This window comes from Bos taurus, chromosome 12 (assembly GCF_002263795.3).
Source record: "Bos taurus isolate L1 Dominette 01449 registration number 42190680 breed Hereford chromosome 12, ARS-UCD2.0, whole genome shotgun sequence".
NCBI lineage: Eukaryota > Metazoa > Chordata > Mammalia > Artiodactyla > Bovidae > Bos > Bos taurus.
The window spans coordinates 29,934,841-29,951,529 of record NC_037339.1 but is presented as its reverse complement, the minus strand read 5'-3'; the positions used below and the strand labels follow the sequence as shown (position 1 = coordinate 29,951,529).

Sequence of the window (16,689 nt, the reverse complement as noted above, 5' to 3'; positions counted from 1 at the left end):
TGCCAGGGCTCCAACAGACTTGACACTTATCAGAGTATTAAAATTATTGGCTCCCCTGTCAGCCCCCTGTTTTGTGTTAATGATCCCAACATCTAGCTCAATGTCTGGTATAGGTCATGCACTTAACAAGAGTAGATCAAAGTGAGAGAAGGATGAAGAAATGAAACAGTGTTTCATACCACCATGCCACCATTCGTTGTCCAGCTGTTCAGTCGTTAAGCTGTGTCCAGCTCTTTGCGATTCAAAGACAATTTGTTCTTTCAATTTGGCTTTTTGGAAGAAGCAGAAATCCCCTCAAGGTGAGTCAAGCCAAGGGGCTTTGTGGTGGGGACACATATGCAATGACTGGGAATCTCATGGAAATCTTAGAAGGGGAAGCTGTCTCTAAACTGGGCCTTCATGAAGCAGAGTCGGGAGTGGCTTGGACTCAGAGGAGTCCTTGGGAGCCAAGGAGCAATAGCGCAAAAGCTCTACTCTGGAGCCTCCCTGCTCATATACCTCGGCTCACTCCACTTGTCTGTGCTTTTGTCTGTCCTGCCTCTATTTTCTGAACATTTTCCCCATCATTTCCTGAACGCTTTTCAAAAGTCCTATTTAAACACTGAGAGAGAGACTCACACTGACCAGCTCATCCTTTCAACAGTCCTTAGGTTGATGGACATCTTTTACTCTTCATCTAATCAGCTGCGTGCAAGAGTGTCAAGGGTATTTGATCAGCGTTTTGTAGGATAGAACAAGGCAGGATCAGCCTTAATAACAACAATAATAGCTAACCTGTCTGGAGTACCTACTGTGTGCCTTACACAGCTCTAAATACTTGGCATACATTATAACATTTACTTTACTTTTTACCCTATGAGGTGGGCACAACTTTTTCAGTTGGGGAAATTAAATATTATAAGTCGTGGAGCTATTTCTCTATGCTCCACCACCCCGAGAAAGGTTGTGTCTGCAATGCTTCCATATCCTAACCTCGTCTATCCTCTTCAGCCCCTCACCCTGCAGAGATTTATGCTCTCATTTTAGTTATCCAAAGAGCTTTGTTTAAATGTTTCATGGTCCAAACAAAATCATCCCTACTCTTTCTCCCCTCCCCCACTTACCCAAATCCTGCCCCACTCACTTCACCCCCAGGTCCCTGCCCTTCTCTTCACCTGACCCCAGAAAGTCTCATTTGTTGGGTAAGGCCTGCCGTTATTAGAGGGGTCTTTCCTCCAGAACAGGTTTTATGTTCTTCTGGTCACAATAGAATAAAATTTCAAGGCATTAAGAGTGAGAGATTCTTCAAAGGGTTTCACAGTCTCTGAAGATTCAATTCCTACATGCAGCTTCCAGGATGCCAAAAGGGGGCCCTCTTAATCATCCAGTAATCCTCAACCCTGATGAGGACCCATGGTCTTCCTACATCTGGGCCTCTGAGCCTACATCTGGGCCTCTGAGGGGATAGCCATTCTACCTTTTTGTTCCTTTTCCCAGAGCCCAAATACAAGCCCAATTAATTGAAGTTTAGTTCAGTTCAGCTCAGTCACTCAGTTGTGTTCAACTCTCTGCGACCCCATGGATTGCAGCAAGCCAGGCCTCCCTGTCCATCACCAACTCCCAGAGTTTACTCAAACTCATGTCCATTGAGCCAGTGATGCCATCCAACCATCTCATCCTCTGTCTTCCCCTTCTTCTCCCACCTTCAATCTTTCCCAGCATCAGGGTCTTTTCAAATGAGTCAGTTCCTCACATCAGGTGGCCAAAGTATTAGAGTTTCAACTTCAACATCAGTCCTTCCAATGAACATTCAGGATTGATTTCCTTTAGGATGGACTAGTTGGATCTCCTTCTAGTCCAAGAGACTCTCAAGAGTCTTCTCCAACCCCATAGTTCAAAAGCATCAATTCTTCAGTGCTCAGCTTTATAGTCCAACTCTCACCTCCATACATGACTACTAGAAAAACCATAGCTTTGACTAGATGGACTTGTTGGCAAAGAAATACCTCTGCTTTGTAAAAAGCTGTCTAGGTTGGTCATAACTTTTCTTCCAAGGAGCAAATGTCTTTTAATGTCATGGCTGCAGTCACCATCTGCAATGATTTTGGAACCCCCCCAAAATAAAGTCTGTCACTGTTTCCACTGTTTCCCCATCTATTTGCTATGAATTGTTTGGACTGGATGCCATGATCTTAGTTTTCTGAATGTTGAGTTTTAAGCCAACTTTTTCACTCTCCTCTTTCACTTTCATCAAGAGGCTCTTTAGTTCTTCTTCACTTTCTGCCATAAGGGTGGAGTCATCTGCATATCTGAGGTTATTGATATTTCTCCCAGAAATCTTGACTCTATCTTGAGATTACAAACTTCTTCTGCCTTATTTGGCAACCAAAGTGATGAGTTTCTCCCTAACCTCTATATTAAAAAAAAAAAATCCAATAAACAAGATCTTTAAATCAAGGAAATTTAAGCAAGAGTCTAGAAAGTGCTACTCCCAGTGCTACTCTACAAATACAGAAGGGAAAAGTAGTTTTGTTTTTTTTTTTTAATTTCAAATCTGTTATTGCTTTTGTTTCCCTAAGATGGAAACATGGAAAAAGCAGCCATCCCAGGCATCTTTGGGGCTTTCCTGAGCAGCCCCAAAACAGTGTTGTCAAATTAATAGCAATTAGAATCATTGCTTAAACAACTTGTCATTTATATCTAATTACCATGCGCTACAATAAAAATTATGACAGATTCATTTTGTTGTAAGCTTTATTTAATTACAATCATTAACTTCCATGTTTTTGTCTTAGGTTACTGTTTACTTGTTATATATATTGCCTGTTCAGAACTGAAAACATTTAAGAAACTAGTAGCTCTAGGGCTGTATTGGGGTCTCTCTCTTTCTTAAAGTAGAGTGGTAAAGGCTTGCTGCTTCTGTCTTGGTCAATTTGTACGAGTCCTGTGGGATGCAGCCCTTAGCATGCAGCAATTGCTGTTGGCCAATACTCTGCAGCCCAGTACCCTTAGTGGCCCTGCTCAACCATTGGTTGGTGCCACAGTGGCCCCTCCCACGAGAGACCAACTGTCAGAGAACAACCATTAGTGGCCCTGCTCAGTCACTGGTCAGTACCACAGTGGGCCCCTCCCACAAGCAACTGTCAGTGAACAACCATTAGTGGCCTGTTCAGTCAACTGTAGGCAAAGTGGTTGTCCTCAGGCGAAGAGTGAGATTAGAGATGGATCCTGGCTTCTCCTGGGGCTCACCCTGCCTAGGGCAGGTGGGGAACAGGGTGGCCTAGGAAACAGGCCGAAGGTGGTGTTCTGCAGGGCTCCAGAGTCCTCACCAAGGCCGCCCACTGGCCAGGCCCAGGCCCTGAGGTGGCAGTGAACCTGTCCCCCATCCCTGCCTCTGCCCCCTCATGGAAACCACTGTCTGCATAGAATGCGGTCTGTGGGATTGACCCCTGCCTCTGGGCAGCCTGAGGAGCCTATGAGAGGGCTGTGTCCCGGGTGTCTCCCTCCTTCATGGACGCCGTTTGGTCAGGGTCTGGGGACGTGGCCCTGAGGGAGCCGCCAGCTGAGATCTGCCTCCTCTCAAGCCAGGACGAGACCTCAGAGAATGAAAGTCGTGCCTGTCATGCCTGAGGGCCTGGTCGTTTCTCCTCAGAACCAGGAATAACACTTGTTTTAGTGCAGATTTACAAGAACATCATTACCTGACCAAGACTTGACCTCAGGAAAGGCTCCATGACACCAAGGAGTTTAGACACCTCATCATGCCCCTCCCTCCCCCTTCCTAGAAAAGGGTTCTGCTGAGAGCTTTTGGGAAGTCTGGGGTTTAGGAGCTGAGCCACCTGTCTCCTTGGGGGCCCTACACGATTTAAATCTTCCTCTGCACCAAAAGCAGACATTTCAGTATCTTTTGGCCCCACTGGGCCATGGGGCACAGAGGCTTGTGTTTCAGTAACACATGAAGGCAGAGACCCTGCCTCCACCCTCTAGTCCTTTCCCCACTCTGGGTCCTCCTCTAAGAATGTGGCTTCTCAAAAGGGAAGGAGACCCAGGGTGACCGGGCAGCACGGGTGGAGTGGGACCCAGTTTCCTGACCAGACTCGGACTGACGGGCCTGTGTCTGGGGATGGGATCAGACCAGCATCCTGACCGAAGCCGCCATCCTGGGGGAGCCAGTCACACTTTGGGCTCAGACCTGCCTCGCAGAACCTCGGCCTTCAGGGGAACAGGGCCTGCAGAATGCAGATGCCCCGTCCTGGTTGCTACGGGCCTGGCTCACTGTGCAGAGGATGCGCAGCTACTCGGTGGGAACTGAGGACCCAGCCCGGTGGAGGATGCCGCCTCCCCACGCGGATCTGGAGGGGAGCCTGCAGGCGGAAAAGGTGAGGGAGGGGCGAGCGGATGGCCTTGGTAGGCCAGGCGGGCTGTGGGGCAGGGCTGGGGACGGGGCTGGAATCCCCTAGGGCCCGTGGCCAGTGACCCTGTTTAAAGTTGGGGTCCATATGGGGGATGCTGTGGCTTCCTCCCACGGAAGACCCATCCGGACCTGCCCCCTGTTCACTGGGCCTTAGCTGGCCCTCGGGGTGGGCACACACCTCAGGGAGCTTCACTATAACCGGTTGGGGTCAGCCTCTCCATGTCTCTTGCCCTGCCTTTCAGTGTCTATCAACGTTTTCCTTCTTAGGTCCAATTCCTTTCCAGTCTCGTTCTTTGCCTTCCACGGTCACAATTGCCTCCCTGGATTCATGCTAATATGTTAAGAGTATGAATAAATTCCATTTAATCCATTTCATTTGAGTTTAATTTGGCAAATATTTATGGAGCAATAGCACATACCCAGCCCTAGAGAAAAACTCCAATTTAAACAAAATACAGCCCCTCAAGACTTTACACACCCAGCACGGTTTTTCCTCAAAGGAAAAATGAGATTTTTAAAATTTTAATAATAATTTATTTATGTTAATGTTCTCTGGAAATCTAACAAGCACAGGAAATCAATGATTTCATGATTACTGTTGTTTAGGATGAAGCTAAAGAAGGTAGTATGTACAAGTCTATTTAAAGAAAAATATTAAAAGAAATGACAAGAATCTGTGCAGGTGATGCACTCATGACTAATTGTTAGGAAACAGAAGCTCAATAATAGAGAAAAAGATGTGTATCCAAAGGTATGTACCCCATCCAAAGGGAGGGGAAAATTACTTATGGCTTTGGGGATAAGGAAGGCGTCAAGGAGGAAGTGTCATATGAGATGGGCCTTCAAGGATCTCTCAGAGTTTTTCTAAGATTATATGAAGTGGAGGCCACCCCACATAGAGGAAACTGCACACTAAGCCACACAAGTGATTAAAGTAAACAGGGTGTGAGGAGCAGGAATGGGATGAATGCTGGACAGTGAGGTTGGAAATAGATGATGAGGAGTTAAAAATTAGGGACTTCCCTGGCAATCCAGTTGTCAAGACTTTGAACTCTCACTGCCAAGGACCTGAGTTCAATACCTGGTTGGGGAACTAAGATCCCCTAAGCTGGGTGTTGGGGAAAAAATTCAGTTTTGTTCTTTTTGCTGTTATGACCTATGTAGGTAATATATCAAAAGAAGCTTTCCTCAGAGTGTGGATCGTCATAGTGAGGGCAAGAGTAGTTGATGGGTTAGGAGGCTGATTTGTTGGAATATGGCTGGCATCTGAAACAACGACAGATAGTAATATCAGAGAGCATCTTCTGAATAAGCACAATTCGTGCATTGTGAAACTTTTGTTACCTAAGTGTACACTGAGTCATGATGTCAAATGGATCAGAAAAGTCTGAAACGAGCTGACCCCGTGTGATTAGACTTCCCCATGTGATGTCACCTGTAGTGCAGGAGACACGGGAGACTTGGGCTCGATCCTTGGGTCAGGAAGATCTCCCAGAGGAGGAAAATGGCAACCACTCCAGTATTCTTGCCTGAAAAACCCCGTGGACAGAGGAGCCTGATGGGTTATGAGTCCAAAGGGTGACAAAGAGTCGGACATGACTGAGCGACTAAGCATGCAGGCTTGAGAAGACTCTCAGCTTGTGAGGACCTTCACGAACAGTCTATCCGAAGGGTGACAAAGAGTTGGACATGACTGAGCGACTAAGCATGCAGGCTTGAGAAGACTTTCAGCTTGTGAGGACCTTCACTAGAGTCGGACATGACTGAGCGACTAAGCATGCAGGCTTGAGAAGACTTTCAGCTTGTGAGGACCTTCACTAGAGTCGGACATGACTGAGCGACTAAGCACGCAGGCTTGAGAAGACTCTCAGCTTGTGAGGACCTTCACGAACAGTCTGTTTCTGGTCACCTCTCAAGTCTGCTCAGCCACGAAGGTTCCACTCTCACCTTCACTTTGCCTACCAAACCCTTTCTCAGTCTTCCAGGCTTCTGTGAGGAAGTCTCAGGCGTTGTCAGAGGTTGTGGGACATTTCCTGGTTAAGGGTGAGTTTTTCACTGACTGCAGCCAGCTGGGTTGATGCTCCTTTGCTGACTGGAATAGCCAGCTTGGAGCCTGCAGTGACCCAGGCCATACTACTTGCGGCCAGGCAGCTGCCTCTGAGGCCTGAGGCTCCCTGTCGCTGTCTGGGAATAGTGACAGGTTCTGGAGCTCCTGGCAGGAAGTCTGTGTGGGCTGGTGCAGAGTCCAGGCTATGCAGGAGCATGTGGGATGCTGCCACTTCAAAGTAAGAGGCATGGCTTCAATGACACATATTTAAATGAGTTGTGGGAAAACAGGCACCCAGCAGCTATTTTTAATTTGTGTTAAAACTAAAAGAACCAGAGCTGCTCATAGAGTACTGGCTTTGGATACAGGAGATGAAGACTTTTTCAGCTCTACCATGGACTTCCTTGGTGAACTGTCTTCTCCCATCCTCAGCTTCCCCACAGTAAGGATAACGCGTGACTGTTGGGGTTCCAAGACCCTTTCTGGCTCCGTCCTTCTCTGTCTCTTTCTCCATCGCCTTGTTCTTGGTACAGCTTTGTTGCTTGTTCTTATGTTCTCACCTCTCCCTCCAATGCTCGTGGCCAACAGAGCAAATCCATCCTGGCTTTTCCTGCTGAGAGCCTCAGAATCCTTCTCAACACAGTACTCGACCACTGCAGCTGATCTGCTCTGTGAGCACGTGCAAGGTCAGCTTTGCCACTCTGGTTTGCTAAGGCTGGCAGAAGCATTTCTCCTCTCTCTATTTTTTAACCACTAAGAGGCCATAGAATCTACCCAAGCAGCTGGAAAAGCAGTGAGGTATTCATTTTAGATTAATTTACAGAAGCAAACTGGGAAATGCTTGGGCTGCTCCTTGCAACAAATTTGGATCTCTTAAAAGCTTGATTAAGCTGTAGAATATCCCCGTGGTAGGAAGTCTTTAATACTCACTGAAGGAAGGAGGAGGTTTGACTCTTCAAATGGCACCATACTTTTAGCCTTATAACGTATAATACCTCCAAGTAAAGTAAAAGTAACCAAGTAAAGAGGAATTCGAAGTTCATTTTTACAGGACCAGCCACTTGGGTTGAAACAATTCACTCTGGTTTTTAGACTCTGTGGAGAAGAGACATGAGTGACGGTGGCCATTAGAGGTCTGGAAGTCCACGCCCCTCCCGTCTACCCATCTGCCCGTGTTCTCTCGGGAGCTGGCCAGGGACCCCGGGCAGAGGGGGGCAACAGAAAAGAAAGCCAGTACCAGGCCCTGGTGCCAGCATTTGCTCTGAAAGTTAATCGACCTCCCTGTGCCTTAGCTTCCTGATCTGTAAAATGCGGACTCTACTAGTATCTCCCTCACAGAGTTGTTACGAGGATGAATGGAAAGCATGCACGTAAAGTACCCAGCAACGGGCACGTAATAAGCTCAACGAAGGTTAGATGTTAGTGGCAGTGCTGCCTAAGGCTACATTAATTGAAGTGGAAGCCACTTTCTAATCTTCCTGCTCCTTTTTGTAATTGTTCAGTTGTTCAGCTGTGTCCGACTCTTTGCGACCCCATGGACGGCAGCAAGCCAGGCTTCCCTGTCCCCCACTGTCTCCTGGAGTTTGCTCTAACTCTTGTCCACTGAGTGGAGTGGTGCTGTCCAACCAACTCATCCTCTGTCACCTCCTTCTCCTCCTGCCCTCAATCTTTCCCAGCATCAGGGCCTGTTCCAGTGAGTCGGCTCTTCACATCACGTGGCCAAAATATTGGCGCTCCAGCTTCATCAGTCCTTCCAATGAATATTCAGGGTTGATTTCCTGCTCCTTAAATGGCTAAAAAGACAGTCTTTTTTTAAAGCCTCGGTTTATTGTGGATTTTAAAGTTTCTGGCAGAATCACACAGGCCTTTTTTTTTTTTTTTAACTCTTCTTCCCGTGGTTATGATCTTGTGTTACACAAGAAAAAGGCTGCTTTCACAATGTAGGCTCCCTGGAGAATGCCCTATAGCCCCACTGTTTCCTCTTCCTTAGGACCTTCTACCATGGGAGCCCCTAAATTTCAACCTGGAAAACTCCTCAAATCTTCTGCAATTACCATCTCCTTTAGAATCTTAAGACTACAGAATTGTAACTGTCTGTTTTCTGAAGCTATAGAGACAGCAACTCAAGGAACAGATTTTCAAAAGGATACTTTATTCGATTAATTAGTCAATTCCCTTGTCGTAGATGTGAAATTACCCCTAAACCATCCAGACTGAGGAGACTCTACAGTGAGAAGCAATGAGTTGCTGGGGTGGAACAGTAGGAGTGCTGATTTGCATTGCAAATAAGCAACCAGCAGGCAAACGAGTCCTTATGGGAAAGCCACTGTTACCATAAAAACTGCTTGCTTTGGGGAGACTGCAGCGTAAGGACAAACAGAATCAGAGCTCCATAAGTCCTCCCCAATACAGGATCTTAGAGAATTACCCAGGTAGCTCTCTCCGAAATTGCATATGGACACACCAAAATGCATTGCTGGGCAATAGATAATATGTTTAAAACGAGACTCCACAATTATGGACTGAGTTATTTATGGTTGTCACTATAACTATGATAGTTTGGAAATAAAATAGTCCGGCTTTTCTCTGTTTTTATTTGTAGGAAAACAAGTCATTCAAGCTTTTTAGTGATACAATGTGACTGGCTGTCGATGGCAGTTACAAATTTTCAAGCCCTGCCAAGCACAGGAGTACCCAGAAGGGACATATGTTTTCTCTGCTTTGTGTTCCAAATCTGCCTTAAAAACATGCAATTAAGTGAAGGCCTGATTTATATTTTCAAGGAAAAACACAATAATGGCTCTGTTTTGTAGCTGTATTTCTATTGCTGCCTTTTCAAAAGAAATTGGCTAATGATCACTGGGTCTTTGCTCTCAGTCATGACATATGAAAATTTGATGAGGTCTGTGAGATTTAAGAACTGACTTCTTAAATGCATTGGAAATTCAGTGAACATCGTTTGGTACTGCCACCCTGGAAAATCTTCTGAGGTTAGAGTGTTCACTCACTTCCTTATTTTTGTGGACAGTGGAAGAAGGGAGGCAAGAAGCAGGTGTATTTGTAACCAGGAAGCAAAGATGGAATGGAATGACCAGGATAACAAAGAGCAAACCTTGGAAGGTACCAGAGTCTGTAGGTGTGTCAGGAGAGTAAGCAGGAGGCAGGGTGAGTAGGACATTTGGGGAGATGGAGGGATGGCTCTGGGGAGAAGTTATGAAGGGGGAAAGCAAGGCTTTTCAGTCACATTTTATACTTAATTGAAAATTGCTGTAAAACCTTTTATAAATTATATAGTCACCAGCTTTGATTTCACACCCTTCTTTACTATTACTAATGATGGCATTCACTTTATTTTCTCAGAAGGATTTCTAGTAAATTTAAGATGAGAAGATGAATTAGTCTCTCTCTGGATTGGAGAGCCCCCTCCTGGGAAGGAGGCAATTTTTTGTTATTTGTTCCTTTTCAGTAATGGAGGCAGAAAAAGACGAAAGGCCAATTTCACATAATAAGGTGGTTAGTGGACAGATCATGATTATGGTATAGATTTCAGGAAATTTTGAAGCTAAGGAGAAAAATTATCCAGGAGCACTAGAAAGACAGAAGTTATGCAGTAAGGATAACAATAGCAATATGTTCCGATTGCTATATACAAATCCAGAGCCACCACTTTCTAGGAATATGTTTTTAAGATTATAAATTTGAGAATAAGTGTCTTATGTAACACATAGACTCATAAAGTATATTGTATCTTAAATATAATTGTAAAGGCTTAGAGAATACAATATGAAATTTTTAAATAATATAATGTTTTTCCCATAATAGTCCAACCTTATGGGGAATAATTTTCAAATCTTTAAAAATTGTTTCACGCAAAAGACACATGTACCCCAATGTTCATCACAGCACTATTTTCAATAGCTAGGACATGGAAGCAACCTAGATGTCTATCAACAGATGAATGTATAAATAAGCTGTGGTACATATATACAATGGAATATTACTCAGCCATAAAAGGGAACACATTCGAGTTAGTGCTAGTGAGGTAGATGAACCTAGAGCCTATTATGCAGAGTGAAGGAAGGCAGAAAGAGAAAGACTAACATTGTATATTAATACATATATATGGGATCTGGAAAGATGGTACTGATGAATCTATCTGCAGGGCAGCAATGGAGATGCAGACATAGAAAACAGACTTGTGGACACAGGTAGGGAAGGAGAGGGTGGGATGAATTGAGAGAGTAGCATTGAAACATATACATGATCATATGTAAAATTACATCACCAGTGGAGATTGCTGTATGACGCAGGGAGCTCACATCCAGTGCTCTGTAACAACCTAGATGGGCGAGATGCGGTGGGAGATGGGATGGGGGTTCAAGAGGGAGGGGATATAGATATACCTATGGCTGATTCAAGTTGGTATATGGCAGAAACCAAAACAATATTGTAAAGCAATTTTCCTCCAATTAAAGATAAACACATTTAAAATGTTTGGCCCTCTGGGAGTCCCATCTGAGGTGGAAGATTAGAAGTCACATGCTCTTAGAGGGCACTATCTTCTTGTTTGGTCTTATGTATGAGCCTGGTACACTCACTGCTTTTGTGGATGCTGGAGAAGGCTTAGTCTAAGCAAGCGATGAATTAATTCAGGGTAGTATCTTTTATTGGGGAGGAGAAATAGCCCCTCAGTTTGATGGAATCATCCTTTACATGTATTTGAATACTGTTAGGGTCTTTCTCTTGGTCAGTTTTTTTAAACATTACCTCCCAGGTTCCGGCCTTGCCAGAAGAGCCTTACAGGGAAATTTTAAGTGGAAACTACAGCTGGAGTGTTTTCCCATTCTAGCGCTAGGGTTTCCAATTTTGTTCCTCAGTGAAAGCAAGTTCAAAAGTAATTATTGAGTCATTTAAGACAGAATTTGGCAGGTGCTTCAATTTTACAAGATGGTGGGTCTCCCTGTAGCTTTGGTGTCAGCCTGAGTTTTAGGGTAAAGGCCACCACCCTGGAAACTTGAGGTGATCACAGAAATTTCAGAAGATGATCCTATCAAGGAAATGCTGATTTTCTGCTTTGCTATCTTCCTCTGGCCTCGTGAGACAGTGCAAGAACATCAGAGCTTAGTTTGGCTCTATCCACTATGACAATTTATTCATTCTTTATAAGCCAGAAGTTTAACCATTTTTATTTATAAAGGCCAAACTCTTTGTGAACCTATGGACTGTAGCCCACCAGCCTCCTCTCTCCATGGAATTCTCCAGGCAAAATATTGGAGTGGGTTTCCATTCCCTTCTCCAGAGGATCTTCCCAACCCAGGGATCAAACCCAGGTATCCTGCATTGCAGGCAGCTTCTTTACTGTCTGAGCCACCAGGAAAACCCCAGGCAAACTGTTGAGATAATAGTTATAAGACTGGAGGGTGAGATAGAGGCATTCTCTGGGAGTCTGTTTATTGAACTAAGGATGGCCTACTTAAGGTTAATGAAATTCTCTAACACCAAGAGTACCAAGAGTCTCTGGCAATAGCTTCAGAGAATTTACCCCAGAAAAAGGGGGTCAGTTCCCCCAGGGTCTCCTCCTGGTTCAGCCTAGATGAGATGGGCCGGGGAGCAGAGGATGTGACACAAGGCAGTTCTGATGCGCTAGACTCCTGAGAAGGAAAAGAGCATCTTTGGAATATGATCTGGCAAAATATTTTCAGTCTTTCTTTTCTGGTATTAGTCCAGTTCCTGATCTTTTCTCTCCCAAGTCAATGCCTGTCCTCTTCTTTCCTTCCACCACCTTGCCACCTCTTCCTTCCAGCCCATTTGGGCCAAGCCTGCCCCATAGCTAGGGGCTGGGGAATCAGCTGAATTGGAGTAGGGACTGGAACAATGAAAGTTGGAATAGCCTATGTGTTACTCACAGGCTCAGCTACCCATTGGCCTCCCATAGAGCGAGGAATCGTGGGTTTCCAGAAATTGCATTTTATGGGCATTCCTATTCGCATTATATGTTTTCAACTTATTTTCTTTTTGTTTTGGTGAGATAGAACATCAAGTGACTCCTGAAGAGCTACAGCACTTAAATGCACTGTTTCAGGTAGGAACTGAGTAGGTGAGCTTTCTGATTCTCTTTTTGATGGTTTATTTTTCAGTGAAAAGTACAATCCTTTTAATTCCTATAAAATAGCATCGAAGAATAAATTCTCTGTAATTGTCACTTCTTAATGGAATTAGAAACAAATTGTGAATGCATCAGAGAAGTGAAAAAAAGGGATAGCGTGTTCGAAATTGACAGAGTTCAAGGCAGGTCCAATTAGATGTTCCATTCTTTGGACTCTTGCTCCCAGACTAAACAAAATGCAACTTGTTCATAGCTAATTATTCTTTTTCCCTCCTAGGAGTATGAGAAGAGAGGAAGACAGCTGCTGGATATGGAAACTTTCAAATGCATAATGAAGCAGAGCATGAGGTCACAGAAGAAAGTAAATGGGTTTTATAAATGTTGGATCATTGAAACCACAGTTAAAACTTCAACTGTAGGAACCAATTAGGCTTGATGATCTATCTGCACAATCGCTCTCAGCTCTGAACTGTGATTTCTGCTACGATCCAGCTGACTTACTGAACAGTTTATATGGGAAAATATTTCTAAATTACTTAGTACGCTAGGCCAGCAAGACACTTAGAGACTTTTCTGGAAAAGGAGAAAAAGGCTCTTACTAGATCACTGGTTCTTTGTATGTATGTGCTCAGTTGCTTCAGTCGTTTGACTCCTTGTGACCCGATGGACTGTAACCCGCCACGCTCCTCTGTCAATGGGATATTCTAGGCAGGAATACTGGAGTGGGTTGCCATTTCCTCCTCCAGGGGATCTTCCCAACCCAGGGATCAAACTTGAGTCTCCTGCATCTCCTGCATTGGTAGGCGGATTCTTTACCAATGAGCCATCAGGAATATGGGTTGTTCCCAAAGAGTTTGGGCATTTTTCCCACCCCCAAACTGCTGGAATTAGGATTTAAAATATTCTCTCTGCCATCTTAGTTGCCTGGTTTTGGGCCCAGAGTATGAAATCTTATTGAATATTTTGGTCTGTTCAGGCTATAAAAATGCCATAAAAAGAGTGGCTTATAAATGACAAGCCTTTATTTCTCACAGTTCTGGAGGCTGGAACAAGGTCAAGGTGCCCAAAGTCTCTGGAGGGTTCTCTTTAAGGTTGCAGACTTCTCATTGGATCCTCCCAGGGAAGAAGGGGCAAGGGAGCTCTCTGGGGTCTCTTGCATAAGATCCAATTCCTATTCTTGAGAGCTCCATGTTCATGCCCCAAGCATTAACCTCCCAAAGGTCCCACCTCCTAATACCATCTCACTGGGCATTAGGGTTTCAACATATGAACTGGAGTGGGACACAAACATTCAAACCATAGCGATGAATAGGCTATATTCATAAGATAAAATACAGGCTATATCAAGAGAGGCTGCTTACACTCTACTTTCTAAGGTTTCCTTGCGTCTTAAACTGTAAAAAAAAAAAAAAAAAATTCAAGGTAAAGTTCTACAGTCTTGCCCCTGGAGTTTGAACAAAACCCCACCATTGTCAAACTGTAAGTGGATGAGGTCCCCAACGCCCCTTCTACCTTACAAAGTGTCCAGTTTTGATGGCTACAGTAGAAGTTTAAGTGTGCTTAGAGTTTCATCCGCTGTGAAGTGATCATTAAATAGCACCTGCTGCTGCCACTAAGTCGCTTCAGTCATGTCCGACTCTGTGTGACCCCATAGACGGCAGCCCACCAGGCTCCCCCGTCCCTGGGATTCTCCAGGCAAGAACACTGGAGTGGGTTGCCATTTCCTTCTCCAATGCATGAAAGTGAAAAGTGAAAGGGAAATTGCTCAGTTGTGTCTGACCCTCAGCAACCCAATGGACTCCAGCCTTCCCGGCTCCTCCATCCATGGGATTTTCCAGGCAAGAGTACTGGAGTGGGGTGCCATTGCCTTCTCTGAATAGCACCTACCTTTTAAAAATTATCTACTCCATATGCATAATGTTAAACAAAAAACTTCTGCTGGATAGAGAGAGGAGTGTTTTTAATAGATTTTTATCAGGTGTTTTAGATATTAACACACTGTAAATGAACTATACTTCAATAATATAAATTTGAAAATAAATATATAAATTATCAGGTGTTTTAACAATGTCCCAGATCTTTTTAATCAAAGCAGTCTGATTACCTACATTTTTAGCATGCCTGCCAGCCTAGTCAGTCATCTCATTCTCTTCTCCTCTGATTCATCCACTAACTCAGTCACTCATTCTTTCAATAAGTATTTACCTGTGGCACACAGAGTCAGCCAAGACGTGGTCTCTGCCCTTAGGCAGGTCAGAGCTGGCCTAGAATTCAGTCTGGGTGCTGTGGGAACATCTAAAGCAAAGCAGGAAGCCCGGAAGTTCTCCTGGAGGAGATGAACCCCGGGCGGAGTTTTCAGGGGCCCGATGTGAAGGGTGAGTATTTCTGATATGGGTGGCATAGAGGAATGGTGGTCTCACACCAAGCCCTGTGGTTGCCTTGGGGAGCAGAGAAAGTGATGCTCTATTTTCCTATTTCCGTATCTTCCCATGTGCTGTTTCCTTATCTAGAATGCTTCCCTCCCATTTTTTGCCAGAGTAATAATCCTGTTTTCTGATTTTTCTTTATATTCCCAGAATTCAGGACCATGCCTGGCACGTACAGGTGCCCAAATAAATGCTGCTGAATGAATGAATGACTTTAAGGCAATGTGGTCATCGTGGACTCAGTTGAGTATGTCCTAGCAGAAGGAGAAGGGGATAACAGAGGATGAGATGGTTGAATGGCATCACTGACTCAATGGACATGAGTTTGAGCGAACTCTGGGTGATAGTGAAGGACAGGGAAGCCTGGAGTGCTGCAGCTCATGGGATCACAAAGAGTTGGACACGACTGAGCGCCTGAACAACAGCAATTTTCCTAGAAGTAGCTGCTGCTTCTTTTAAGCTGATATTGGTCTGCAGTTTCTTGTAACACAGAAGTTATCTTTTGCACTACATTGCTGACTCAGCATAACCCCAATAGACAGCAAATGCCATGAGGCCAGGTAAGGTATCTTTCAGCTCTGAAGCCGCCACATCCAGCACAAAGCTCGGCACACCACTGGTGCTCAACAAGCGAGCAATGTGAGGCGGCAGTGGTCCAGTGTCCCTCACGGAGCCGTGCTGAGAAGGCGGTTCCCCGGGCAGGGGCCGAGGCTCTTCATGTAAACACAGGCTCCCTGACTCAGCTCTGGCTGATGGAAGGAGCTGGGCGTCTCTGGGCAGAGTCACAATGCTGCAAGGCCAAGGGGTGGTCATGTGACAGCTGGTGCACTGCCTGAGGGCCCACTCCCACCATGGCCCTTGCCTGCTGGTGGTGGCCAGGCAGATGCATGCCTCTCCCGGACTGTTTTGTGGCGACGGGAAAACCGGGTGGGCAGCCTGAGCCCGGGCAGTGATTGCCCTCCTCCTGAGCTTTTTTGTTTTCACTTCCGTCTCTGGTCCTAGTCTCTCAGGAAGCCACCCCTCTGGGTGTTTTCATTCTAAAAGTATTTGTTACAAACTATGTGCATGGTAAGAATACACAGAAGAACTGTACAAAAAAGATCTTCACAACCCAGATAATCACGATGGTGTGATTACTCACCTAGAGCCAGACATCCTGGAATGTGAAGTCCAGTGGGCCTTAGAAAGCATCACTACGAACAAAGCTAGTGGAGGTGATGGAATTCCAGTTGAGCTATTCCAAATCCTGAAAGATGATGCTGTGAAAGTGCTGCACTCAATGTGCCAGCAAATTTGGAAAACTCAGCAGTGGCCACAGGACTGGAAAAGGGCAGTTTTCATTCCAGTCCCAAAGAAAGGCAATGCCAAAGAATGCTCAAACTACCGCACAATTGCACTCATCTCACACGCTAGTAAAGTAATGCTCAAAATTCTCCAAGCCAGGCTTCAGCAATATGTGAACCGTGAACTTCCTGATGTTCAAGCTGGTTTTAGAAAAGGCAGAGGAACCAGAGATCAAATTGCCAACATCCGCTGGATCATGGAACAAGCAAGAGAGTTCCAGAAAAACATCTATTTCTGCTTTATTGACTATGCCAAAGCCTTTGACTGTGTGGATCACAATAAACTGTGGAAAATTCTGAAAGAGATGGGAATACCAGAACACCTGATCTGCCTCTTGAGAAATTTGTATGCAGGTCAGGAAGCAACAGTTAGA

General features: G+C 45.0%; 1 long non-coding RNA gene across 1 annotated transcript; it reads left to right on the top strand.

Moving 5' to 3' along the window:
- Nucleotides 1-3,081: 3,081 nt before the first annotated feature.
- LOC132346754 (uncharacterized) lies at nt 3,082-15,803 on the top strand. The gene is made up of 3 exons (XR_009496699.1): nt 3,082-4,358; nt 12,473-12,522; nt 12,824-15,803. It is a non-coding gene; the product is annotated as an uncharacterized lncRNA (long non-coding RNA).
- Nucleotides 15,804-16,689: the final 886 nt, after the last annotated feature.